Source organism: Zootoca vivipara, chromosome 3 (genome assembly GCF_965207765.1).
Source record: "Zootoca vivipara chromosome 3, rZooViv2.hap1.1, whole genome shotgun sequence".
Taxonomy (NCBI): domain Eukaryota; kingdom Metazoa; phylum Chordata; class Lepidosauria; order Squamata; family Lacertidae; genus Zootoca; species Zootoca vivipara.
Genome location: NC_142586.1, coordinates 99248472 through 99274818, shown reverse-complemented (window position 1 = coordinate 99274818; position 26347 = coordinate 99248472). Strand labels below are relative to the sequence as shown.

Below are 26347 nucleotides of genomic sequence, written 5' to 3'. Positions count from 1 at the left end.
CTCCCAACCCATATTCTATTTGTATCCTAACCTCACCTGAAGCTTAAGGATTTACAGACATACCTCGGTTTAAGTACGCCTCGGTTTGAGTATTTTCAGTTTAAGTACTCCGCAGACCTGTCTGGAACGGATTAAACCACTTTCCATTACTTTCAATGGGAAAGTTCGCTTCAGGTTAAGTACGCTTCAGTTTAAGTACTCCACGGACTGTCTGGAACGGATTAATCCACTTTCCATTACTTTCAATGGGAAAGTTCGCTTCAGGTTAAGTACGCTTCAGGTTAAGTACAGACTTCCGGAACCAATTGTGTTCGTAAACCGAGGTACCACTGTACCTACTGAGAAAACTGCCAGAGACAACTATCTTTCACACAGATTGCTGGCTAGGATCTGGTTCCAGCAATTGTGTGACCTGCCACGGGTTTTCTGGCTGTACCCCCAACACAATATAAAGGAGTTATTGGCATTTAACCAGCAGTGCATATGGGGCCAGAGGCCAGGGCCAAGAGTAGATGCACTTCCAATTCATTTCCTAAGTGCATGCAGTTTTACGTGAGTCCTATAATTCACATGATTTAACTATGGGTCATCTATAGGGAAACCACTGCTGGTAGCTCAATTAAGGAGACAAGAGTTCTCATCCTCTATCCCTGCAAACTCTAACTTTGGTTCTTTGTGCTGTCATCTTTAACTCTAGCTACTGTGCAGCTCCTGGTACATGAACCCAGATTTTTTTTGGGGGGGGATCTGTGAAGAATCTGAGAAAATAAGTGTAACACTAGCTGCACTCTACAACTATCATCCTCAACTATTTGTTGCCTTGAGCAGGTCCTTTATGATTAGCATCTTTTCATCATAGGTGTCCATTCTCCACATTCTGTTTCCCCCCTCACACACCTTGCACAACTACAGCTCTAGGTCTGCAGAGTGATTTAGCCTTATGTCATGGCATCTTGAAAGGAGAGCTCTGACAACGAGAACCATGTCAGGTTTTAAATAAACTGAATAGCAGCACTGTCGAGGTTATCTCATTAAAAATTTACTTCAAACATTGTTTCTCTTTAGGAATAGTGATTACAGGTGTAATCACACCTAAAGTAAGGTGTTGCTGAAATGGTTTCAGTTTTATCTTCTCTGCTGGAGAAACATGTGAAATAGTAAGATTTCAATCTATTCATAACCCAGAATCTTTCCACTAAAATTTGTTGTTGTACATACATAGCACCTCCGCTAACACTAGGCCAAGTAACAGTGACAGGCCAAAAGTCATGCAGTAACCTTCATGACTGACTGAGGGCTTGAACCCATCATCCAGATACCACTGATACCACTATGCTTCCATAATACTATGATTTACAATTTCAAGCCAAATGTGTGCTGCTTTTTTCATTTTAAAAAACTGCAATTCTTCAAACTTTAGGAATCCCCCTCTTATATGCAGATGGTGCCGTTTTGGCTATATAAGGACCAGCACAAGGAGAATTCAATTGGCTATTAAAAAGGCAAAATATCTTATAATGGAAATTCAACAAGTGATTAATATAACACCACCAAAAGAGCTCCTTTTAAATTTCATGAAACTCTTTAATATGACTTTCCGGATCAGCTTACAATTTGGGCCCAGTGCTCAATAATATAGCCCAGAGAAAGGATACAGTGGTCTAAGGCAAGAAGTTTTCAATAGACAGATAAGAAAAAGTACCGTGTCAGAAAATTTGGAGAAATTCTAAGAGTTCAGTGAACTCCTCTCCCCCCTTTTTATTTTTTACTGCAGCTGTTCAATCCTTGTTTGCTACTGTTTAGTACAGAAAATCCAACTTCAAACGGACAGTGCTAGAAAATTGTCCATGTGTTGAAATGACCTTTCACCTAACAAGCAATCTTTGTAAAGTTCTTATCTGGGGTGGGGGTGGAATTTGACCCAAGTACTCTACTTATGCGGGACCCAGGTGGCGCTGTGGGCTAAACCACTGAGCCTAGGGCTTGCTGATCAGAAGGTCGGTGGTTCGAATCCCTGTGACGGGGTGAGCTCCCGTTGCTTGGTCCCAGCTCTTGCCAACCTAGCAGTTTGAAAGCACATCAAAATGCAAGTAGATAAATAGGAACCGCTATAGCGGGAAGGTAAACGGTGTTTCCATGTGCTGCTCTGGTTTGCCAGAAGCGGGTTTGTCATGCTGGCCACATGACCTGGAAGCTATACGCCGGCTCCCTCGGCCAATAATGCGATGAGCACAAAACCCGAGTCGGTCACGACTGGACCTAATGGTCAGGGGTCCCTTTACCTTTACCTTACTCTACTTATGCACCGAAGTTAGCCAGAAGCACCCCTCCTAGATTCAACTGCTAAAAAGTAAAGGTAAAGGGACCCCTGACCATTAGGTCCAGTCGTGACCGACTCTGGGGTTGCGGCGCTCATCTTGCCAAGGGAGCCGGCGTACAGCTTCCAGGTCATGTGGCCAGCATGACAAAGCTGCTTCTGGAGAACCAGAGCAGCACACGGAAATGCTGTTTAGCTTCCCGCTGTAGCAGTACCTATTTATCTACTTGCACTTTGGCGTGCTTTCGAACAGCGTGGGCAGGACCGAGCAACGGGAGCTCACCCCGTCGCAGGGATTCAAACCACCGACCTTCTGATCAGCAAGCCCTAGGCTCTGTTGTTTAACCCACAGTGCCACCTGTGTCTCTTCAACATAGGACTAGCACCTAGTTAATATGCAAATCCTCCCAGTATTTTCTTAGAGAGAAGTGGCTGAGCCACATATCCATTCAGAACAGTTCTAGTTGCAAAGACTACTGGAATATGATGGAAAATTAGTCAATTTCTGATGTTAAAGGAAAGGGAGAGACCTGCAAGGTTATCTTTTTATCAGAGAATCTGAGTTCTGTTGTTAGGAAGAAAAGCGAGTGGTACAGTGGGAACACCCTATGGACCCAATCAAAACATACAAGGTTACTGACTATCCACTTCTGTGATTACGTTAAATACAGAATCAGAGCCAGGAGGATGCATGTGTTCCGTATTTTATTTATGTTCTTCATTCAGATACTGTAAATATAAATCTATTACTTAATTATTCCTTTTAGTGGTGGTGTTTCAACATGCAATAAGTGTTTATCCTTTTTTTTTTGGCGCCAAGCAGAGATTTGATTTCTAAGAGACTTTTAGATCCCCTCATTCCAGCACAAACTCAAGTAGTGGGTTTTGATTAAGTTTTTAAGAAAAAGGGGTGGGATGAAAAAATTTCACTTCACAGGTCTAGTAACTTGTGACCACAACATATCTACCGGTAAAATTTTACTTAGATTGATCTGGAAGCATACAGATCCTTTCCTACCATACCCTTCACTCAGAAATACAGCATCTTTAAAAAGATCACCAGTCCACCCACTTCCCTTCTTCCAGCCAGTCAGTCTTCTGTGGCTCAGTCCTCATTGGACCCTTTTGAGATTTTTCTTCTAGAGTTTCAAATTTTCAATTTTTTTCCTAGACTTTTGGTGCAGGTTTTATTTCTTCAAATTCCCCCAAGCCTGCTGATCTCTCCTGTTGTGAATGGATGGTGCTATTTTGGCTAAATAGCCACCTACCTGCGATTATGCAGGTTTGAAGTGTTGGTGTTAAAAAATAAGTTATAATTGTCATTTCAAAATTAAAATAGTTATTTTGACTTAATAGTATATACAATAAATTGAGCTCTATTGTACTCAGAAGCAACCACAAGCTTACTTTTCTCAAGTGCCTCCAAAGCCCCTGCACATGTTCTTTGGATGCTTGCCACACTTTAGAGTACAGTCATACCTTGGGTTAAGTACGCTTCAGTTTGAGTACTTTCAGTTTAAGTACTCCACGCTTCAGGGTCCCGCTGCATGCGCAGAAGCACTCTATCGGCGATTAGCGCACGGGCGCTATTGCCGCTCGGATGAAGTACTTTTTGGGGTGCAAATGGCACCCCGGAACCAGATAAGTACTTAACCCGACGTACCACTGTACGTTTATAAACCTGACTAATTATTTGCAGCATAAGCTGTCCCAGATCCATGCATTGAATATACACTGACTTTTTTGATTTCAGTACACCCAAGTGTTTATTAATACACATTTATTAACATACTACTGTCGTTACTAAGCTACATATTTAATTTGCATTTTTTAACCTGCATTATGAGCTTTCACAAAACCCTTTAAATAGACAGCAGCATTATCAGAAACAGGATCACAATAAAATGATGCATTGTCATCTACATTAGGTAAATGATAAAGTAGCCCAAAGTCTGTATACAGGGTGATGCCTATAGTAGGCAAAGGGCCAGCCAGGAAACATGCAGTATTTTATGTAAATGTCACTACACGACAGTATGCAGTATAATTGGAAGCAGTCAAATCCTCAATTTCCCAACCTATTAGAGACCCAACTGCTGTTCTAGTTCTCACCTAGTCTCTGTGTGCCAAAATATTCCCTTCTCTTGAACTGACAGTACAGACCTGACTTTTTCTCTCTCTCACTCACTTAAGCAAAGAGAAATGTCCTTGTGATGTCACTTTAGAGTTCATATCAGAACTCATACAGTTGCAAAAATCATCTCTGGGTAGGTAAGGGAGTTGGCATAAACAGTACTCAAATAATCCAAAACATCAGAGATATATAACAATACAGTGGTCCCTCGACTTACGAATTTAACCCGTTCCGAAGGCACATTCGTATGTTGAAACATTCATAAGTAGAAACGATGTTCCCCATAGGAATGCATTCGAAACGTATTAATTTGTTCCGGAGCCTTTAAAAAGGCACCTTAATGGCAGGCAAGAGGCCCGCAAGGGGCAGCGAGTGTAGGGCTGCAGAAGGCTGGTCGAGCAGCGGCGGCAGCAAGGGCCCGATCCGGCCATAGGGCCGATGTGCAGGTAGCGCGGGCGGCGGGAGGCCAGCGGCGGAGGCAACAAGGTAGCGCGGTTGGCGGGAGGCCAGCGATGGAGGAGTTGAGGTAGCGCGGGCGGCCGACGTTGGAGGCGGCGAGGTAGCACAGTTCGCCGGCGGGAGGCCAGCGGCGGCAGTGGAGCCGGCAAGGGCCCGATCCCGCGGAGGCCGACGGCGGAGGTGACGAGGTAGCGTGGGCGGTGGGAAACCGGCAAGGGCCCGATCCCGCACAAAGCTGGCAGAGGGCCCGATCCTTGCAGCAGCAGCGGAGCTGGCGAGGGCCTGATCCCGTGCGAGGCTGGCAGGCTGGCCTTGTGGCGGCAGCGGAGCCGGCGAGGGCCCGATCCTGCACAAGGCCGGCAGAAGGCCTGCCTTGCAGCAGCGGCGGCAGCGGAGCCGGCGAGGGCCCGATCCCAAGCGAGGCCGGCAGACGCAGCTGGGGCAGCGGCGGAGGCAGTGAGGGCCTGATCGCAAGTCGAAGAAATTCGTAAGTGCGCCCCCATTTTTCCCCTTTGTAACTTGAAAAATTTGTATGTCAAGTTGTTCGTATGTCGAGGTACCACTGTATTACAAATTCAGTAATGCAGATAGCTGAACAAGGACAGTGTAAGGAAAAATACAATTATTTTCCTTGACTTGGAAATTGATTAAATTGGCGTTGTGTAACAAAAAAATATATTTTTTTCAAACAAAGCTTATTCCAAGCAATTTGGGACAGATTAACCCAAATTATATTCTGATATTTAAGTCTATGAACACATCTGGTCCACACCTCATTTGCTATACTTTACTGTTAAGGTTATTTTCAAAAACCACATTTACAAATAAAGCTGGCTTTCAAAGCTTTCACATGGTGAAGCTGAAGAGAGCAATAAGCAGGTTTACCAGGAGTTACGGCACAGCAGAAGCTAGGCCACTATGAGCTTGGGGAAGAGACGGACAATGATTTAGCATTATTAAAGGAACAGTAGAAGACTATTTCACAACAAAACTATTGGCACAATCCAGTAAGTGGCTGGAACACTTGGAGCAAGATCCTATATAAGGCAATAATTAGTTAAGAAGTCAGAACTTGGGGACTCTATTTGCAAACTGTATGAGATGTTAGCTGCTATGGATCCCCCCCCAAAAAAAATATTTTCTTTTTTATTATTAATTTTATATAGTCAGAAGGTTTTACAATCATAATAACCCAAATACAGTCAAGAGTATATCTCATATGTTTTCAATTGTGCCAAATTCTTCACAAAATCCCTTGTTTTGCTATTATTAATATTATTCTCCTTCTTTAGACTCCATCATTTTAACCTCTTAGGTCACATAGATATCCTAGCTGCTATAAATTTTTATGTTCAGACTCCACATTCTATCATAGGTTAGAAGGCTGAGGAGTGCTAAAATAGTAGTAAAAAGGTAAAGGGGCCCTTGACTACAAGGTCCAGTCATGTCCGACTCTGGGGCTTTATAGGCCGAGGGAGCCGGCGTTTGTCCGCAGACAGCTTCCGGGTCATGTAGCCAGCATGACAAAGCTGCTTCTGGCGAACCAGAGCAGCGCACGGAAACGCTGTTTACCTTCCCACCGGAGCGGTCCCTATTTATCTACTTGCACTTTGATGTGCTTTCAAACAGCTAGGTGGGCAGAAGCTAGGACCGAGCAATGGGACCTCACCCCGTCATAGGGATTCAAACCGCCGACCTTCTGATCAGCAAGCCCTAGAACCTGTGGTTTAACCCACAGCGCCACCTGTGTCCCAAAATAGTAGTACATCTGCCATATTAGAAAATACCACAACTGACTCTTTATCACACAATCTAGAATGAAGCTGAACATTGGTGAGAGGTAAAAGACAAAGAGCCTGCAGAAGATTTCAACAAGAGGCAATCTTTAAAGAGAAGATTGGATTCCTCCCCCCCCCCCGCTGCCGCCTTTAACTAGCTAGCTATGAATTAAATGCCAGCCTGTTACCAGACATTGGAAAACAACCTACCAGTGGGGTAGGGCCAGTTAGACTAGGGCGTAGAAGATCCAAGTTCAAATTTCCAATCAGCCATAAAGCTCAATGGGTAACTTCAGACCAGCCACCTTTTCTTAGCTAAGCCTACCTCACTGGGTTGCTGCAAGGATAAAATGGAGATGGGAAGAGCCATATATATCAGCTTGAGCTTCTCGCTGGAAAGGTGGGTTATAAATATATTAACAAAGATCAGCAGAAAAATCATTCCACCCAACACACACATTTAGAGAACTGTTCCATGCAACTCAGTTAATTTAACCGTTCTTCTATACAAAGTTTCATATACAATTCTCAGAAATATTGTTCAAATACAGAATATGGCCTGGTTAACACATACTGTACTGCTAAATTATAGCTTGTTACGAGATCTGCAGCCACAGTCTGTTGCTGACTTATGGCTTGCTTTAACTATAGCCTAGTGTTATGCATGAACCTAACATCCTTCTTTAAGCATGGTCACCCCAACTCAAACCCCAACCTACAAAGGCATGAGGCAATAGGAGGCAGACAACAAATCAGACTTTGGAGAATCGGGTTTGTTTGACAATTTGTGATTAACTAGTGGTTTGTTAAACAAATCATAGCTAAGTATTATGTGCAAGCTAGGCCTATGGCTATAAATACATAGAATTTTATTATTGCTGCGATCTCATATTTCAAGTCAAATCCTGTGCCATATTGCTCCCTAGTATGTAGCCAAATTTCAACATGTGGCCAAGTGTCTCAATATTTGAAAATGCTTCTTAATATGCAGGCTAAAACTTTATGAATATGAGAAAAACAGGCTTTTACCTTTTACCTACCTTCCCAACTGTCCAATTCCTATTAATATATTTAGCATACATTTTATTCAAAGCTCACCTCTACTCTCAAACTACTACACGTAGTGTTCTCATTTACCATTTATTGTATCATGGCTGCAACTACATGGTAAACTGAATTTGTTTAGCATCTGACCAAGCTGTAATGCAAGCATTATTAACACATGGAAAGCAGAATAACAGAACCACAAAGCACTTTCCTCACCATGAGGATAAATATCACACTGTAAGTGGTCAACTGAAATCACCAAAGGACCACAGAATCTGTCATATTTCTGGCCTACTTTATACATAAGCTACTTATGCAAATGTATTTACTAGTCCACTAAAGATTTCAACTGGTACATTTACTAGGTATTGTATGTCATGCATTCATTACACAACTTATTTCACATGAAGACTTGCCAAAGCCTGAACCTCTTTGAAACACTGGAAGGTATTTCTATTATTTATAATCCAAAGCATATTGTGCTTTATAGAGTAATGTTAGCAAGACACAGGTCTCTACACCAAGGAGCTTGCAATCTCAATTTCAACCATAAAAATCAAGCAAAGACTGCATAGATTAAAGAGGGATGACTGAACAATGGGTCATCTACTTTCAGTAGCTTTCAATGAATAATATTAATCAACACTGAATTAAAACTGATACTTAGGCTCTGAGAAATTGGCAGTGCTTTTAAAGTATACAGATGAAGTACAAAATTTATTAAACATGGAGCTAAAAATAACTTCACCCTTAACATTGGTCACTAAGTAAAGAAGATTTGAAGTGGTTGGGAGGAGAGAAAATGTATGTTAGGGTTCAAAGCTGAGGGATGGAAGGGGTTGGAAGGAAACAAGCTTTTGAGCCATTTCAATTTTCCCTCTGCTTAGAACATTCATAAGCGCTAAAATGGTCAAGATAGTACTTAGGCTTTGGCAGAACTCCACAGCAATTGACTTCCATTGCTGGAGAGTAGCCACATTCTTCTTGTCCACATCCATGCATCCATATAAAATTCACACACAGTGGTGCCTCGCAAGACGAATTTAATTCGTTCCACGAGTCAATTCATTTTGCAAAAAAATAGTCTTGCGAATCGCAGTTTCCCATAGGAATGCATTGACATTTCTTTTTTTTGCCCACAGGAACGCATTAATTAAATTTCAATGCATTCCTATGGGAAACAGTGATTCACAAGATGGAATTTTTCGCAAAACGAAATCGTCTTGCGAGTCACCATCAGATCGCAAGATGCATTCGTCTTGCGAAAAAATTATCTTGCAGGGCATTCGTCTTGCGAGGTACCACTATATTATCAAGATGGTTCATGGATTCAAGAGTTGGAAGGGACCCTGAGGATTATCTAGTCCAACCCAAATATGCAGCAACCGTGGCATTATCAGCACTACAGTGGAACCTTGGATTACGTACCGTCCTCCTTACGAATGCTTTGGGTAATGAGCTCCGCTAACCCGGAAGCAGATGCCCCTAGTTGCGAACTTTGCCCCAGGATGTGAACGGAAGTCGCATGCTGGCGGCGTGGCAGCAGTGGGAGGCGCCATTAGCGAAAGCGCGCCTCATGTTAAGAACAGTTTCAGCTTAAGAACGGACCTCCGGAATGAATCAAGTTCATAACCAGAGATACCACCGTACACCCTAACCCACTGAGCTATCCAGGCTGAGGTGTAAAAAGCACACTCAGCTGAACACACACATGAATCCTGGACCCTCAGATGTAAGACCTAAGTTTTCAGGATTTCCCAGGTAAGAACCAGCACTAGGATAACTCAGGCCTAAACATATAGCTACAGATCTCCACTTACCTGCTTGTTTACAGGACATCAACTGCACCACACAAATGGATAATTGTTAGAATTTTATTCTCACTTCCATTGCAATGCTCTCCTCCCAGGTAGAAAAAGCAATGCAGCTTAGTCTACCTATATTTCTCAACTTTCCATTATGGGAGGAGTACACAGAATAGAAAAGAATAGAACAAAAAACAACAGTGCTACCATGATTGTGTAGAACAGCCTCTCCTATCCATTTATGGCTAGAAATCTAGAGTAGTAGTGATAGGCAACTGAGGAAGGGGGCGTACACAGCTGGCAGCAAAGGGAAGGATTAGGCAGGCTTGGTAAATAACTTTGCCTAAGCCTGTTACCCTTACCCAATTTCAGTTGAAGGTGAATACTGGAATAGCAGCAGATACCCCAGCAGTGTTAACCCATGGGCCTGTTTCCTGCGGCCCATGACCACAGAGACAAATCGCAAAGGTGGGAGCCATACCATCTACAAAGTGGGAGATGTTTGCTAGTGACTGTGTTTAAAATCCTGGGGAGGTAGCTGATAAACCATAATTTAGCAAAAGCCACCAGACATGAGCAGCGATTTGAGCCTGGCTTTCCATGGCTAAGCTGAACACTCTTAATCAGCATCATTAATTAAAAGGTCTGAGAACATTAAAGCCAAGTTGTTTAGTTAAAAACTAGTCTTCACCTCTTTAGCAACCTTTCCCAAATATTCCTGTTCCATGGAAAATTGCACTTCCTGTCTTTCCAAATGCATATTTCCATATAGTGACTGCTAACACATATTTTCCATACTGTTATCTGATCAATAAGAGAGCAGTCTATTACTACTGCTACTACTACTATTGCAGTTTATTATCCACTTTAAGACTAGGGTGATCAAGTGTGTCAAGCAAAAATTGCCTCCACACAACCAGGCGCATCCTCTACTGATGATAGATTCAGCCCTGCGCAGTATTAAAAAACATAAGCAGTGGAACATAAAGCTCAACATGGCAAAGTGGATCATGGCTATTCTCTTAAAACAAACTTGTCTGGTCAGCTGTGGTGAGTTACACAGTCATTCCCTCATGTACCAAATAGTGCATGATGCTAGAACCTAGTCCTAACCCTTCGGGAGCCAGTAGAGTAGAAAATTAGCAACTAAAGGATCCCTGAGGTCAAATCCGAGTGGTACAAGTGCTACTGTTCACTCAAGTAGGAAAACTGATGTGTTGAATGATAGTCAATGTCTTAACGGGTTGTGCTAGCAGTATACCAATGGAAGGGGAAGCTAGTCCTCCACCTTGCTCAAAGTAGGCCTCCAGCAAAGAGCAAAAGAGTGTTAACAGCTGTGCACGCACCCAACTTCTGAGTAGAAGCCACGGCACATGTGACTGTCTAAAAGTGTTTGCTACCTGTCACAATCTAATGTAGGTCAAGCCAGAAACATGCTTCATTGTCACTGATGGTTTTACATATGGCCAGATACCCGAAACAACCCTACAACAAGAGTTTAAAAGGTCCAACAGACACATGCACTCAGTTCATCCTTCCTGTCCCCATCTATTATACTTTATTCAATTTCTTACCCACTCTTCACCCAGGTTATGGTATCCTGTGGGGACAGGATTCTAGTCATCCAGCACTGGACCTACATTCACAACGATATGAAGGATGTTTGCACAAAAACCTAAGTGTTTTGGCTTACTCCCTAGTTTGAGAGCTTCCATGAAGACGGCTCCATGTACGAAATGCACCTCTCTATACAAAGCACATAAACAGATTCACAGGTCATATTCCTGACCTAATATCTTAACATTCATACAACTACTGTAGGCCTGCAATAATTGATGCTTCCATCCTCTACTGCTAAAAAAGGCATACAAGTGCAATGATAATTTCCCAGCCCCCAAAGGGCCCACAGTCTCAGGGCATTTTAAATTTACTCCAGTCTTTTACTAATCTTGTAGGGTTGGACTACATTCTTTAACATAAGCAATTCTCATAGCCAAGCATAATTTAAATCCAACTCCAAATTTTCAATCCACACTAGTTTTTCAACCCTGACCCAAATCCAAAATCTTGCACCTTTCATTTTACCCATCTTCAAATAAGTGGAACATGATGTAAGCCTACAGAGTGCCTTCCTTAAAACATATTTATACTATGTTTTCACTTTTAACACATAAGTAACTATTATTTATATGAAAATAGTGAAGACTATATCAGACAGCATATTTCATAAGCAGAGTCAGAACTTTAACCCCAGGTCAGTCACCTACAGCCACAAGTATCCCCCACTGATACTTCCCATTGCTACATCTGACATCGTCAGCATCGAAAATATAACCAACGTATGTCACTGGTAACCCAAAAAGCCAGGTCCTTTCCGCAAAGGAAAAGGTTAGCCTCATACTGTACTGTGCAGAAATCACATTAACACGAAAATCTGCCCACTTCAGCTAATCTTAACGGTCTGCAGCAAGTCCAAAACTTTCAGGCGTTCGGACATGGGTGCTAACATCATTTTTTATTTTTTTAAGCAGGCTGAAGGAGGAGTGAATTTTTTTAAAAAAGAAAACACAGCAGAGTGTTTTGTGATCGTGGCCGGGAACTAAATAACGGGGACTTAAACAGACAGTGATTTTTGAGAGGGTGGGATGGGGAGATCGCCGTCAATGCAGGCCTCTCTCCTTCCCGGGGTTAACTCAGACAATGGCGAGAAGACCGCCGTCGTCGTCCCACCTCCCTCCCCAGTCGGCATCCCAACCTCTCCCCTATCAAGCTCAGGCCTCTCCTTTTTCAACAGCCCGACTCCACGCCCAATCCCAAATTGAACATCCCACACCGAGGCCCGAAGCAGAAGCAGTAGCAGCTCCTCCCTCCCCTCCCACTCAGCACGATCTGCCATGAGACGCGAGACGAAGAGGTTCTCCCTCCCCCCCCCACACGCCCCGCTGCCGCCCGCCCAGCCACCCGTTTCCATCCCGCCACCCCGACCAACGACCGCCGGATCTCCTCCTCCTCGCTCCCCTCCTCTTCTCCCGGCTCCCTCCTCTTACCCGGAGTCTTACAACGCAGCCACAAATCCAGCCATTCCTCCTCGGCCGCCTCGCCTCGCCCCTCCCGCTCCGAACTACGCAGTACGCAGAAGCCCCCGCCGATGCCGCCCGTAACGCCAGCGCAGGCCTAACCCCCGAGTGAAGGCCCGAGCCCAAGCCGCCCTCTTCCCGCCCTCCTCCCGCAGCCAACCCGCGCTCGAGGCCTGCTGTCTGACGAGGCCCCGTCCTCCTCCTCCTCCTCGCCGCCAGCCTCTCCCCTCCCTTCCCCTCCCCCGCTTTCCCTCAGGCGGAACCGGCCTGGGCCTGTACCTGGCGCCGCAAACTCGCCGCTCGGTTAGAAGCCCCCCTTGCCCGCGCGCGCAGGCGGCCTCCGTCTCTCCCGACTAGGGTTGAGGTTAGGCCACAGCTCGAGGAGCAGCAGCAGCCGTCTCTCCCGCCTCCGCCTCCTCTTCACGCAACGGCCTCTCCCTTCGCGGTCGCCCGCTGTGGCAGTCCGAGCGCAGCCAGCAGCACGGACATGTTGGGAGCCCCCGTCCCAGCGGCCGCTAATGGGCCGTCCCTCCCCGCCGCGCAACGTCAGAATGCACCGGGAGGGGGGGAGGGGAAGAGCGCCCCCTCCCTTCACAAGCGCCTCAAAGTGGATTCGGTCCTGCCGGCACGCACACGCAAAAGAGAAGGGTGAAAAGCCCTCTGCCATTGGCCACAGAGGCCGTCATTCAATGCGCGGCCCTCGGCTCGCATCCCCATTGGGTTCTCTAACTGTCAGCTTCTCGCTTCTTGGTTGTCAATTGGTTCGCTCGCTTGCCACTTACTCGGCAGCTTATTTCCACAAATGCCCGTTGGGTGTACGCCTATGTCTTAGCTTTGTACCTATTGGCTGTTATCGTTGCCAATCAAGTCTGCCAAGCTTGCCGTCCTCACCTATGCGCAATATTTTTTAAAAAAAAAATAGGCTATGCAGTATGGAATGTCACTGGTCGAAGTAAGTGCCAATTAACTTCTTCTCCCGCCCCTCCCTACTCCTTTCTCTTACCAAACGCTAACTTCCTCCTATTCCCCTCCACCTCCATTGTTCCCCTCTTACTATTGGCTGCGAAAGTTGCCTATTTTCTCCAGCTTCCGCGTCCTTCATAATAAGCTTCTCAAATAGCCAAGGACGCAGGCGTGAATCCCTGCACATCGATTGGGGGGAGGAGGGCGGGGTATGAGAACGAAGGCGGTGTTTGAAAAGCAACCGAGCAAGTAGCCCTTCCCTATTCCACCCCCCCCCAGGCCACAATAGACCCTCTACGCTGTGATTGGCTGAAAGCTGGAGCGGCCTTCTCTCCTGTGCTTACCAGGAACGGGAAGGACGGCGGAGGGGGGTGGGAGAAGAGAGAGAGAGAGAGAGATGCCCGTATGTTCTGTCGTATTACATCATCGCTAACCAATAGGAAAGGTTTAAAAAGGCCTTTAGGTCAGAACCCGCTAAGGCCATGCGAAGGCTGTGGAGAAGCCGAGTTGGTCTCTACTTCGAAGGCACACAGTTTCACAGTGCAACTTTACGCATACATAATACATATGTCTCACGGACATGCTCCCTCCCTGGGAGGTTGTAACGCAGCCCCTTCGCAAGGAGGCTTACTGCTGCCTAGGAAGTGACAGGACTTCAGCCTTCAACTGGGCTTTAGCATGGCATCTCTGTAAGGGCCGTCCCAAGGCATTTTGGCACCTGAGGCAAAGCAAACTGCAAAATGGCGCCCCCTCCTCCCCTTTGGGGAAGAAGGGGTGAGTGCATCAGGAACAATAGAGGAATAAAGTTATAGATCCACTGGGCCCATTGATCCTGCTGCCTGAGGCCACCGCCTGACCTTGCCTCATGGCCCTGATCTAGCATTGTCATAGGATTTCTCTTTTTTGGAAGAGGAGCTTTTCTTTTTTTTTAGGAAACCACGAAAATTGTTGAGCTGAAAAATCCACGATTTTTCTATTGACTTGCCTAAGATCCAGGACAAAACACCACATTTCGGAAATTCCCCATGGACGGAAAATCCAGATGTATGGCAGCCCTACCTGATCTCTATTCATAAGTGACTCCTGGTATATGCAGCCAATCCCTTAAGAATGGCCATGGCAGCCTACTTACTTACTTTGCCAAACCTTTATTAGGCATTACAAATATAAAGGTAAAGGGACCTCTGACCATTAGGTCCAGGGTAGCGGCGCTCATCTCGCGTTATTGGCCGAGGGAGCCGGCGTACAGCGTCCAGGTCATGTGGCCAGCATGACAAAGCCGCTTCTGGGGAACCAGAGCAGCGCATGAAAACTTTGTTTGCCTTCCCGCTGGAGCTGTACCTATTTATCTACTTGCACTTTGACGTGCTTTTGAACTGCTAGGTTGGCAGGACCGAGCAACGGGAGCTCACCCCATCGCAGGGATTCAACCCGCCGACCTTCTGATCGTCAAGCCCTAGGCTCTGTGGTTTAACCCACAGCGTCACCCGCATCCCATTACAAATATAGGCCATCATAAAAGATCCATATATAACATTTTGAAATATATACAAATAAATAGCCATGTAAAAATATGCCATAACAAGGATTTTCATTGCAGTTTCTTCCCGCCATTCACCACTCTTAAGAGATGCTACTGATAAAAACTCAGCCACCCTTGCAGTTACTTCCGGGTTCATCGCAGACAGATAGGAATCTGATATTTTCATTGTGTCATGATGTTAGACTACCCAGAAAAGGGGGTAGCACACGTTTTGCGTAGCTGGTTGTATAATGCAGCGTTTCTCAACCGCTGTTCCGCGGCACACTAGTGTGCCGCGAGACGCTGGCTGGTGTGCCGCGGCGTGCCGCGACGAGAAGGGCGATTTGCATTGTCACGTGCCTGGTGGTCACCAATAGGCAGCGCTGACCCGCCGGAAAGCAATATTTCTCCTCCTCTTTCCCAAAGCTCAGTGCAAACGACTGGAGGGTGGTTTTAGAGTCTAGGGAGGCCCCCTAGGGAGGCGCGCTCCAGATCCACCGCCGGCCCCCCTTAAGCCGCATCGAGGTTGCTCCGCCTCCCCTGCCTCCTTCGCCCATCCTTCGCCATGGCTGCGCGGCGGATGCTGGGCTTCGCGGTCCGGAATTACTCGCAAGCAGCAGCCAAGGTAACCTTTCGCCTTTGAGCCGCCCCGCAGCTCCCCTGGAAGTGCGTGCGCCCTTGTAATCCGGGGGCAGGCAGAGCCTTGCCTGGACTGTACCACTTCGGGCCGCGGGAGAGGAGAATTGGGGGTCTGAAGGCTTCTCCCCTCCCATGGGGTGGCGGGAGGGAGATTAATTTCCTCCTTCCTACTTAATAGGGGGCCTATACGTATTCAAATAAAATAAAATGCCTAGGGGGAAAATAGCAAGACAGGGAGATAGCTGGCTGAACTATTGTAATATTTTTTTGGGGGGGGAGGTAAAGCTTAAAAAAATATTCATAATGTATATAAAACAGAACAGTTATGACAGCTGATGGAAATTAAACGATGAAAAACAAAACTATAAAATAGGCACGAAGTACAGTTGCACATGGGTTAAAAGAACGAAGTCCAAGTAGAGATTAGTTAGCGTTATTTGCTCATCGGGTCCAGTTCCTGATCCGCCAAGCTTGTGAGGAGGGTTGTCTTTCAAATGCCAATTCATATAAAACAGCGTTTCTCAGTGCAAACGACTGGAGGGTGGTTTTAGACAAACTTAAAGAAGCTGGCTGGATGAGCTCAACCTGAAGCTTGCTGAGCAAAGGATTGTGCTGGCAGAGAAATCAGCGGCTTGTGAAGCCTTATTACAGGAGATTGCAACCAACACAGCAATTGTCAAGTGTTTCTTACAGTCATAATTATATAGTCAATATAGGGCGGCACAGAGTTAAATTTTTTAACTTTTTTAATGGTGGTGTGCCTCGTGATTTTTTTCATGGAACAAGTGTGCCGTGGCCCAAAAAAGGTTGAGAAACACTGGTATAATGGACAGTAGAAAAGAATATGTTCTACTGTGTCTGGCACATTCAGAAAACATCCGCAATGTCTATCATTTCTGGGGATGTTTAAATATCTGCCCTTGACCAAAGCTGAGGGGAAAACGTTCAGTCGGGCTAACGTTAAGGCCCTGCATTAGACTGGAATTATCAATTTTGAAATATAAGTGACCCTGTTGGATTTAAACCATAAAACTTGGGGGAGCAATTTTTTTTTACAGCTGATTTGATGTTTTGTTTTTCAGTGTCCCTTAATATCCTATATAATAATGTCCAAGTTGTCCCTGCGTCCAGTTGTCCCGTGTGTCCCTGAGGTACTGCGCATGTGCCCCAGGGATACAGGGATTGGACAGCAGAGACTGCCCGCGCGCACTCTCCCCCCCCTCTGCCTCCTCCAACCGCCACTCCCGCCGGACACCGCCTCACTGCAGGGCACATCAGGGAAGCGAGGGTGGAGGCCGGCGAAGGCCTCCTCACAACCCTCCCTGGCCCGTGAGAGGAGCGGCGGTTAGAGGAGGCAGGGGGGGGAGAGTGCACGCGTCCTTCCTGTCGGCGGCTGGGGGAGAGGAAGGAAGGAGAAAGCGCTCCTCCGTTCCTGTCCCCCTGCCGCCGACAGCAAGGACGGGTCCCAGGGTTCGGAGCAGCGCTTTCTCCTCCTCCGTTCCTGTCCCCCTGCCGCCAACAGCAAGGACAGGTCCCAGGGTTCGGAGAAGCGCTGCGCAAGCGCTTCTCTGAACCCTGGGATGTCTGCTTCCTGTCGGCGGCTGCGGGAGAGGAACGGAGGAGGAGAAAGCAGCGCTTTCTCCTCCTCTGTTCCTGTCCCCCTGCCGCCGAAAGCAAGGACAGGTCCCAGGGTTCAGAGAAGCGCTGCGCAAGCGCTTCTCCGAACCCCAGGATTCTAGCGCCCGTTATTGAACGGGCTGAAAACCACTAGTGATTTGAATATTAGGATAAATATATTGCTCACTTGAATTATGCAAGAATTCCAAGTCAATAGCAATAGATCTGATTTTGCTATGTAAGAGTTGAACCATCTGGATTTATAAGAGTCCTTAAGTAAGTCAGAAAGCAGATTTGAAGGTTAGCAATGGAAATGGCAACGCAACCGGTATTTTATAGTGCTTGCCCACACCCAATATTCCATCATGTGTATATCTAGTTCTGCACACATCATCTCATACTTGATTGAACCCAAATTAGCCCTGTAGCCAGAGAAAGACAGGTTTTGTTTCTGCTGAACAAGTTTACTGGAACAACAGCCTCCTTGGTGGCCAAATTTCTTTTTCTGGCCCTTAAGCGTCATAAAGTCAAAATTGACAGCATTGACATGAGTCTAAATGTATAGCCTGCGTCTTATTGTCGGTTTAAGTTTTAAGTTCCTTTAGATGTTTAGATGTTTTCATTTTTGTATGGATAAATGTTTATTTCTGACTGACGGTCGAATAAAATCTGATTGATTGATACTTGATTGAACTTGGGAGCCCCAAGTTCATGAGTATCTTATCTAAATCACTATTATATGCTTGTATACATATTGGGATCCTAAAAAGTAACTGGGATGACACTTTAGCTTGAAAAATTTGAATAGCAGCTGCTATAAATTGGTTACCTTTCTGAAAATAAAAATGAGCTACTCCTGAGGAGGTACACTTTGGCTGTTTTATAGCACTTGTGCGATGGTTTGACCAACTTGAGTTGCTCTGGAATAAAATTCCAAGATATCTGTGCATCTTTACTTGCTGGATATCTTGTCCTCTTATTTTCCATTTCTCTAATTTCCAGGAATTAGAGAAGACCAGATTTTTTTATCGTCTCATAATTTATTGAGAGTTTATTGGTTTCACAATAGGAAACCAGGGAAAGTAAAAGACGTTTCAGACCTATCCACATACAGTAACAGTGGGACCGGGTTTTGATTGATTTTGGGGGCATGTGATTCTATTTTTTGAATGCTCTGGAAGATCTATTAAAATAAATTAAAAAGAAAAGGGGCAATAATACACCCTTGTTTTACACCTTTCATATTAGGGATGTCGGAAGAGAGGTGACCTTTGGCACAGGGTTTGATTGGGCAGATGTTAAAGGAATATAAATTCTGTATTAAGATTAGCAAGCATGGATTGATTCCTAACTCTACAAGCTTCTTCCACAATATCACAAGATCAACTGAATCAAAGGCACCATGAAAATCTACAAAAGCTTCAGAAATACTGGATTGGTTTTGAAGTCTATATTTTTCAACCAAATGTGTAAGTATGAGACAATGGTCTAAAATAGGGCAGCCTTTGGAAAAACTTATTTGTTCTTTTCCTGGTAAATTTAGATTTTTTTTCATCCAGGTAAGTAATTTAAGTAAAAGGTGCTTAGCATAGATTTTCACTGACAGTAGACTTATCGGTCTGTTGTTCTTTGGTTCACCCGGATCACCTTTTTTGAAGATTGGAATAATTATTGATCTAAGTCATATTTCAGGGATGATTCCATATTTATCGATAAGAGTAAATAGTTGAGCTAGGCGTTCTGCCCACGAATCTATGAATGTCTTAAATAATTATATTGGTAGACCATCCGGCCCTGGCAACTTGCCCAGTTTTAGTTTTAAACTAATTATCTCTCTAATTTCCTCCTCTTTCACACTTGGCCACTCCTTTAGTTTATCTAGTTCGTTATTGTTGGTCTCCTTTCTATTCAATTTACTATGTAGATGTTAAATATAGAAACGAAATACTGAGACCATTTAGATTCTGCAGTTGATAGGACATTTGATTGGTCGCCAGCTTTCAGACCTCCATATACTATCAACCAAAACACTTTGTTATCAGTGTGCTGGAGCCCACTTTTGTCAGATTCATGACATGAATTTGGCCTTAGTTGGCAAATAACACATCTGGTACAAAGGAAGAAGGGTGGAAGGAGAAAGGTCCCAATAGTAGAGGAGGTATAATCTGTGACATTATTATGCAAACCCTATGCATGGGGTTCCCCCCCCCAACAGGTGTAAATCCCACTGAGTTAAAAAAAGGAATCAAAGAAAGTGTGCAGAACAATCCCCCGCATCACCACACAGTGTCTTTACGTAGGCTACTGTCAGGGATTTAGAACCCTGCCAGTTCCCACCAATGATGCCTATTTTTTAAATGTTTTTAATCTTGCTATTATTTTTACTAAACTTTATGTGATTATATGGGCAGGATTCACCTAACCAGTGCCATCAGTGGAAGTCATTGCTCAGGGTTCCCCCCCATGTCCCTGTGCCCCCTGAAACTGGCTCGGGGGGGGGTTGGTCAGGAGAACCCACAGAACAGCACTGGGGAAGGAGATGTATGTTACTCCTATCTGGCAAGGTGCATGCTTGCACAGACAGAATAATTGGAAGAGTGTGGCGTTGACTCCCACTGTATAATTCTAGACTCCACAGAGTGGCAGGAAGCAGGTCTGGGGATGCCACCCTTTTTTATTTCACACAGTACCGCAGGGCAACTCCCATCATTCCTGACTTTTGGTCAGGGGTTGATGGGAGACTTAACAACATATGGACAGCTGCACATTCCCCACTGCTGCTGTTGTGACATAACTGTTTGTGGGGGACAGGAGGCGGGCAGGTGTGGAGGACTCCCTGGTCCTGAATGGGGTAACTGTGCCCCTGAAGGACCAGGTGCACAGCCTGGGAGTCATTCTGGACTCACAGCTGTCCATGGAGGCGCAGGTCAATTCTGTGTCCAGGGCATCTGTCTATCAGCTCCATCTGGTACGCAGGCTGAGACCCTACCTGCCTGCAGACTGTCTCGCCAGAGTGGTGCTTGCTCTAGTTATCTCCCGCTTAGACTATTGCAATGCTCTCTACGTGGGGCTACCTTTGAAGGTGACCCGGAAACTACAACTAATCCAGAATGCGGCAGCTAGACTGGTGACTGGGAGCGGCCACCGAGACCACATAACACCCGTCGTGAAAGATCTACATTGGCTCCCAGTACGTTTCCGAGCACAGTTCAAAGTGTTGGTGCTGACCTTTAAAGCCCTAAACGGCCTCGGTCCAGTATTCCTGAAGGAGCGTCTCCACCCCCATCATTCTGCCCGGACAATGAGTTTCAGTACCGAGGACCTTCTGGTGGTTCCCTCATTGCGAGAAGCTAAGTTGCAGGGAACCAGGTAGTGGCGCCTGCCCTGTGGAACGCCCTCCCATCAGATGTCAAAGAGAAAAACAGCTACCAGATTTTTAGAAGACATCTGAAGGGAGGCTTTTAATGTTTAATAGATTGTTTCATTTCATTTTTCTGTTGGAAGCCGCCTAGAGTGGCTGGGAAAACCCAGTCAGATGGGCGGGGTATAAATAATAAATTATTATTATTATCAGGGGCATTGCGGGAAATATATATATATAGTTGCTCCCCCCCAGCCCAGTTGCCATGCGTTTGCTGTCCTTCTGCACACCACAACTAGATAATCTCACCAGCAATGGGGGCCTTCTTATTTCAGTGGGACATCAACAAAAGGGATCCCCACTAGATGGCAATTTGTAGAGGCTCTCCTCAAACCTGGAGCCAGCCCTGGTCTTAAACTTTGCCTTGCTGCATTCCCAAATTGTATTTATGTAGCTTTCCTTTACCAAGTTGTCTAGGGAAAGAAAGGGGATAAAATAAATAGCCCCATGGCATAGTCTGATGGTACACGATACAGACTCCTCGTGAAAGAAAGCAGGTTTGGGTCTAGCCATTGCTGGGAATCCAGTATGGCTTTGGTAATGGAAGGCAGGATATAAATATACCAAATAAATAAATAACTTTTTTTAAAACAGTCATAGAGTCTTGAAGTTGATGCTGAGCACTGGTAGAGGAGGAGGAGAACCATTTACGCCACCTTGGAGAAAAGTTGGGATGTAAATGCAACAAAATAGTACAAGGCTAAAGTTTTGGCACTGTTCTATACATTGGTTTCATAGTGGTGATTAATAAACGATTGAAAAATACAAAGGCAATTCATTTTTCTATCAGAGGACAAAAAAAAACCCTGGAAAATAGTCTTTCAGTGGGCAAAAGCAAGAGGAAGAGCCCAGCCGAAAACATTGTGCTGTAAAACTACTGCATTTACTGCTGCTATTAGTGAAGCAAGCATGGAATCCACTTGACGCATGCAAGATAGACACATGTGCATCAACTGAACATTTCCAGAGCTCAAAAACCAAAGGTAAAAGGTGAGATAATAATGTGAAAGTGTTGTCAACTCCAGTATTTTTCTGCAGTTACTGATGTTATTTTGTCAAGATGTATTTCACAGATCATTGACTTGAGCACAAAGCAGACTTAATCCGTAATCCAGGAGGAGATCCATCAGCTACTATTACTGCAAAGATAAATATTTTCTCCCACACACAGTAACAAAAGAACAACAACAAAACAGAAAGAATGGGGACTGAGGAAAAGCTGGTTGGAAAACATCTAATAATGTTTGTAAGCAAATCATTGAACATATTATTTTTTACTGGAATTCAAATACACAATGTAAGCTTTATATTTATGTAGCAATTTTTACAAGTATTCTAACTGCATTAGAGGGGACGCGGGTGGCGCTGTGGTCTAAACTACAGAGCCTAGGGCTTGCTGATCAGAAGGTTGGCGGTTTGAATCCCCGCGATGGGGTGAGCTCCCGTTGCTCAGTCCCAGCTCCTGGCCACCTAGCAGTTCGAAAGCATGTCAAAGTGCAGGTAGATAAATAGGTACCGGCGGGAAGGTAAATGGCATTTCCATGCGCTGCTCTGGTTCGCCAGAAGCGGCTTAGTCATGCTGGCCACGTGACCCGGAAGCTGTCTGTGGACAAACGCCGGCTCCCTTGGCCTATAGAGCGAGATGAGCGCAGCAACCCCAGAGTCGTCCGCAACTGGACCTAACGGTCAGGGGTACCTTTACCTTTACAAACTGCATTAATTGGCCAACTTGAAGAATTGCAGAGGAATGTGCATATAATTTGAAACGCACAGATTCTCTTAATCCAAATTCCAGAAAAACATCTTTCCGAGTAGAGGCAAAACAGCCTCCTGTCCAAACTTTCCCCTGCGCTCAGTAGCCAGAGTTCAATATATACCGTCCATTGTCAAATATGACTGTGTTAATTAGCCACATGGAATGGTTTATGTATGCATACTGCACCATCTGTGTATATACTGCCTTTCAGAGTTTAAAATGCAATATGTGTAAATGTTTGGAGGTGGCAGGGGTTTCTGTTGCTTTTAGAACTGGACAGCAGTCTTTTAAATGTATGGTGTGTACACCGTCTTAGTCTAAAATTATTTCAATGTGTGCTATCATTTTTGCTTGTATTCATCAGTACACATTCTACCTTGTGGACCCAATTTTGTGGAACTCCCTTCTGGTTGAGATCATGCAGTCTTCCCCCACCCCTGCCGGCAAACGTTTGGGCACCTACTGAATACTTTTTTAAAAAAAAATCCAATAGGCATTTAAACTGAATTCTGATTTTATAGTTTTAACCAGTTTCTATTTTCATTGAACTGTGTTCCTTGGAAGAACGTTTGAATATCTATATGTAACAGATTCAAATATGTTGCATTTATCTTATTTCTTTTGTTGCTTAACTGCTTGTTGTATTTCTCTTTATTCCCGCTGTCCTGGAATTTCCGTTGAAAGGTGGTGCAAAAATATTTATAGTAAGTATACAAATAAATACCAGTGCAGTGGGTGTAGCTTGGAGAAGGACGCCCAAATGAGCAGAGAAGGCCAAGGAGTGCTGCTTCGTCAGGGGAAAAGGCTATTGCTATAATGAGTAGTGCTCATAGTAACACTGGATATTAACTTAATAGTTGCACACAGTGGCAGAGCTTCATGCTCCAGCACTGGGGGCGGAGAGCAGATGGGGGTGTGGGTGGCGCACATCCCAGGGTGTGGCATGCCTCCCATAGGGGCGCGGGGCACGTCCTGGGGAGCATGGCGCTCAGCGAGGGGGGCAGCCGCAATGGCACCCCACCGGGATCATGGTGCCAGGGGCAGGGCGCTCTCTCTGCCCCCTCTTCCTCCGCCAGTGGTTGCACAGTTATTCAGAGTGCCTCTGAAAGTCAGCATCAGGGTCTGCTCCCCCCCCCCCGGCCATAGAACACACACACAGAGAGAGAAAGTGGGGAGTATTTTAAAACTAAACCGCCTTGGGCACCTTGTCAGAAAGGTGGCATAAATAAACAAGCACACTAATGCAATAGAACTATTTGTAGGAGATTTTCACATTGGACTGGGCATTTCATTAATCCATAGAGAGTTGCAATGTTATTGTAGGAACATAGGAAGCCTCATTATACAAATTCGGACCACTGGCCCATCTGGTTTGATACCGTCTGCAATGCCTGGCTGTGGGTTTACAAGATTTAAAACACGTATCTTCCCCAGCCAGGGATTGAACCTGGGACTTTCTGTACTCTCTACAATGGTGGCTACAGCTCTTTCTTCATTGGATTCAGTGGGCAACCAAGCCAACATAATTTTATGAGTTTGGGAGGCGGTAGGCTATGTGCTTGAGTCCCTTCCTAATTCCTGGATCCAGCACTGATTCAATTCCTGGAATAGCCCGGGTACCTTCCTTGTGAAGAAATGGCCCTCTAAATATGGGCCTTGACAAGGGAAGCAGCTCTTGGGTGGGGGCCCCCTTCCTCCACTTGCTGGTAGTTAGAAAGACAAAGATCAGAGTGGAGAGTTGAATTATATGAGCTAAACACTAGGAGCAAGGCTGCAGGTGGGGCAGCTGGGAGACAGAAGCATGTCCAATTTCTGCTGGAATCCAAGGGGAGAAGCAAGACCCCATTGGGATGTTAATGCTGTGAAACCCTCCATCATAGTCTCAGGTTGTATATATGTGTAAATAAACCACCATATATCACAAAGGCACCAGAGTCTCCCCTGTCCCTCATTCTAAACAAACAACAACCACCCAGCAGCTGTTCTTTGAAAACTCACCCTGTGCTATCTAGTTATTTTGTTGAGCCTCATTTTTTAAAAAGCATGTTTGGAGTGGGGGGGGGAGTAGATTCCTTTTCCCAAATCACTGGTGGGTTTTTTTAATCTGTTCCTTCTCCCCACCATCACTCCCAAGATGTACCAGTACATCAGGATCTGATTGAAGGAGTTCTATGTCAACCTTCCAGCTAATCAATGACCTACTTTATTATTACATCCCAAGCTCAGGCTCACAGAGAGGCTTTTTGCATTGAATGAACTTCTGATCAATAACTGGCATGAAGGACACAACAGGGTACAGTGCAATGGAACAGAGAATAGCTTTTACTATGTCATTTCATAACACCTCCCCTTGGTGGTCCAGTCTATTTTGGGTCCAACAGGAAGTCATAATTCAAATTACTTTTTGAAGTACAAGTGTGCAGATTGTGGAAATATACTGAGCGGTGAACCAAAAAATAAAACCCATTTCAGATAAATATTAGCACATGACAAAAGATTGAGGGTAGCCTTTTTTAGTTTTCTCCTCAATCAGTTCTTAACATTTGGAATATAATAGAGGTATGGCTGACAACCGTTGGCCACGAGATGGTAACCTGGTTGGATTGCCGCAATGCAATCTACATGGTACTGCCCTTGAAGTTGTCTGGAAGCTGCAGCTGGTGCAAAATATGAAGCTTGACTGCTCACTGGAGTTCATAGACTCATAGAATGGTAGCGTTTGGAAGGGACCCTGAGGGTCATCTAGTCCAACCCCCAGCAATGCAGGAATTCTGCCTACACCCAGATATTGCCATGACATTACACAATTGCTGGATAAGTTGCATGTGCTGCCAGCTATCCTCTGGGCTAGGTCCAAGGTGCTTGTTCTGTTGTAATAAAGCCCCATACAGCTTGGGACCTGTATACATAAAAGATCATCTCACCCCTTATCAGAGTGGATTTGATTTAAATCAAATTGATTTAAATCACAATTTAAATCACTAGTCAGTAAGACTTGATTTAAATCATTATTTTTTACAGAAAGACATTCCTGCTGGTATAATCTTAATATTTACAAGCAGATGAAGGTTTCATTTTTGGAATAATAAATTTTCAGAGCAGTTTTTACAGTTATATCAAAAATTGCTGATTTGGTTATACTATTAGAAATACATAGACAGATAATTATGAAATTATTGTGAGGTTTAACAAGTTAACTTTATATTTGGACAACTTTTCTGCTGTACTTTATTGGAAGGAGAAAAATAATCATTTCCTAAATAACAATTTAAACAATTTATTTAACTAAAACAATAACATTATAGCATATATATCCATGTTTGTTAACTGATGTGGTTAAGCTTCTTTTTTTAAAAAAAAAAACCCAACTTGGACTGAGTTTCAGCACACATGAAAAACAAACCCTTATTTCCTGATGAATAGCCTTTGGTCTATAATGTAACTTAAATAGAAAACTATCTTTAGAAAGATTTTTTCCTCCAAAAGCATTTTATTTTAAAAATCCAATTTAAATTTAAAAAAATAGATTTAAATAAAAAAGCCATTTAAATAAATAAAAAAACATTTTTTAAAATCATTGATTTTTATCCACCTTGCCCCTATATATACCCAGTCAATCATTTCTCCTGCATGAGAGGACCTCCTGCAATTACCATCTTATGATAAGTAGTCCATTCCTCACAATGTAGGAATTGGGCCTTTCAGTGTTGTGGCATCTATTCTTAGGAGTTATTTCCTGTTAAATATTACCCCGTATCTCTGCCGTCATTTTGGTGCCTACTGAGGACTTTTCCTTTTTCCTCTCTTTTAAA

General features: G+C 44.6%; 1 protein-coding gene across 10 annotated transcripts in view; it reads right to left on the bottom strand.

Annotated features, from left to right (window-relative positions):
* PPM1B (protein phosphatase, Mg2+/Mn2+ dependent 1B) overlaps positions 1 to 13165 on the bottom strand; it is a 44127-nt gene extending 30962 nt beyond the window's left edge. For 4 of the 10 annotated variants that reach the window (XM_035111197.3, XM_088666752.1, XM_035111193.3 and 1 more), the window contains exon 1: positions 12897 to 13165. The gene's annotated coding sequence lies outside the window, so the exon portion shown is untranslated. Of the gene's footprint in view, positions 1 to 6898; positions 7026 to 12587; positions 12809 to 12896 lie in introns of those variants that run through there. The other 6 variants (XM_088666751.1, XM_088666749.1, XM_035111195.3 and 3 more) reach the window with 4 other exon arrangements.
* Positions 13166 to 26347: the final 13182 nt, after the last annotated feature.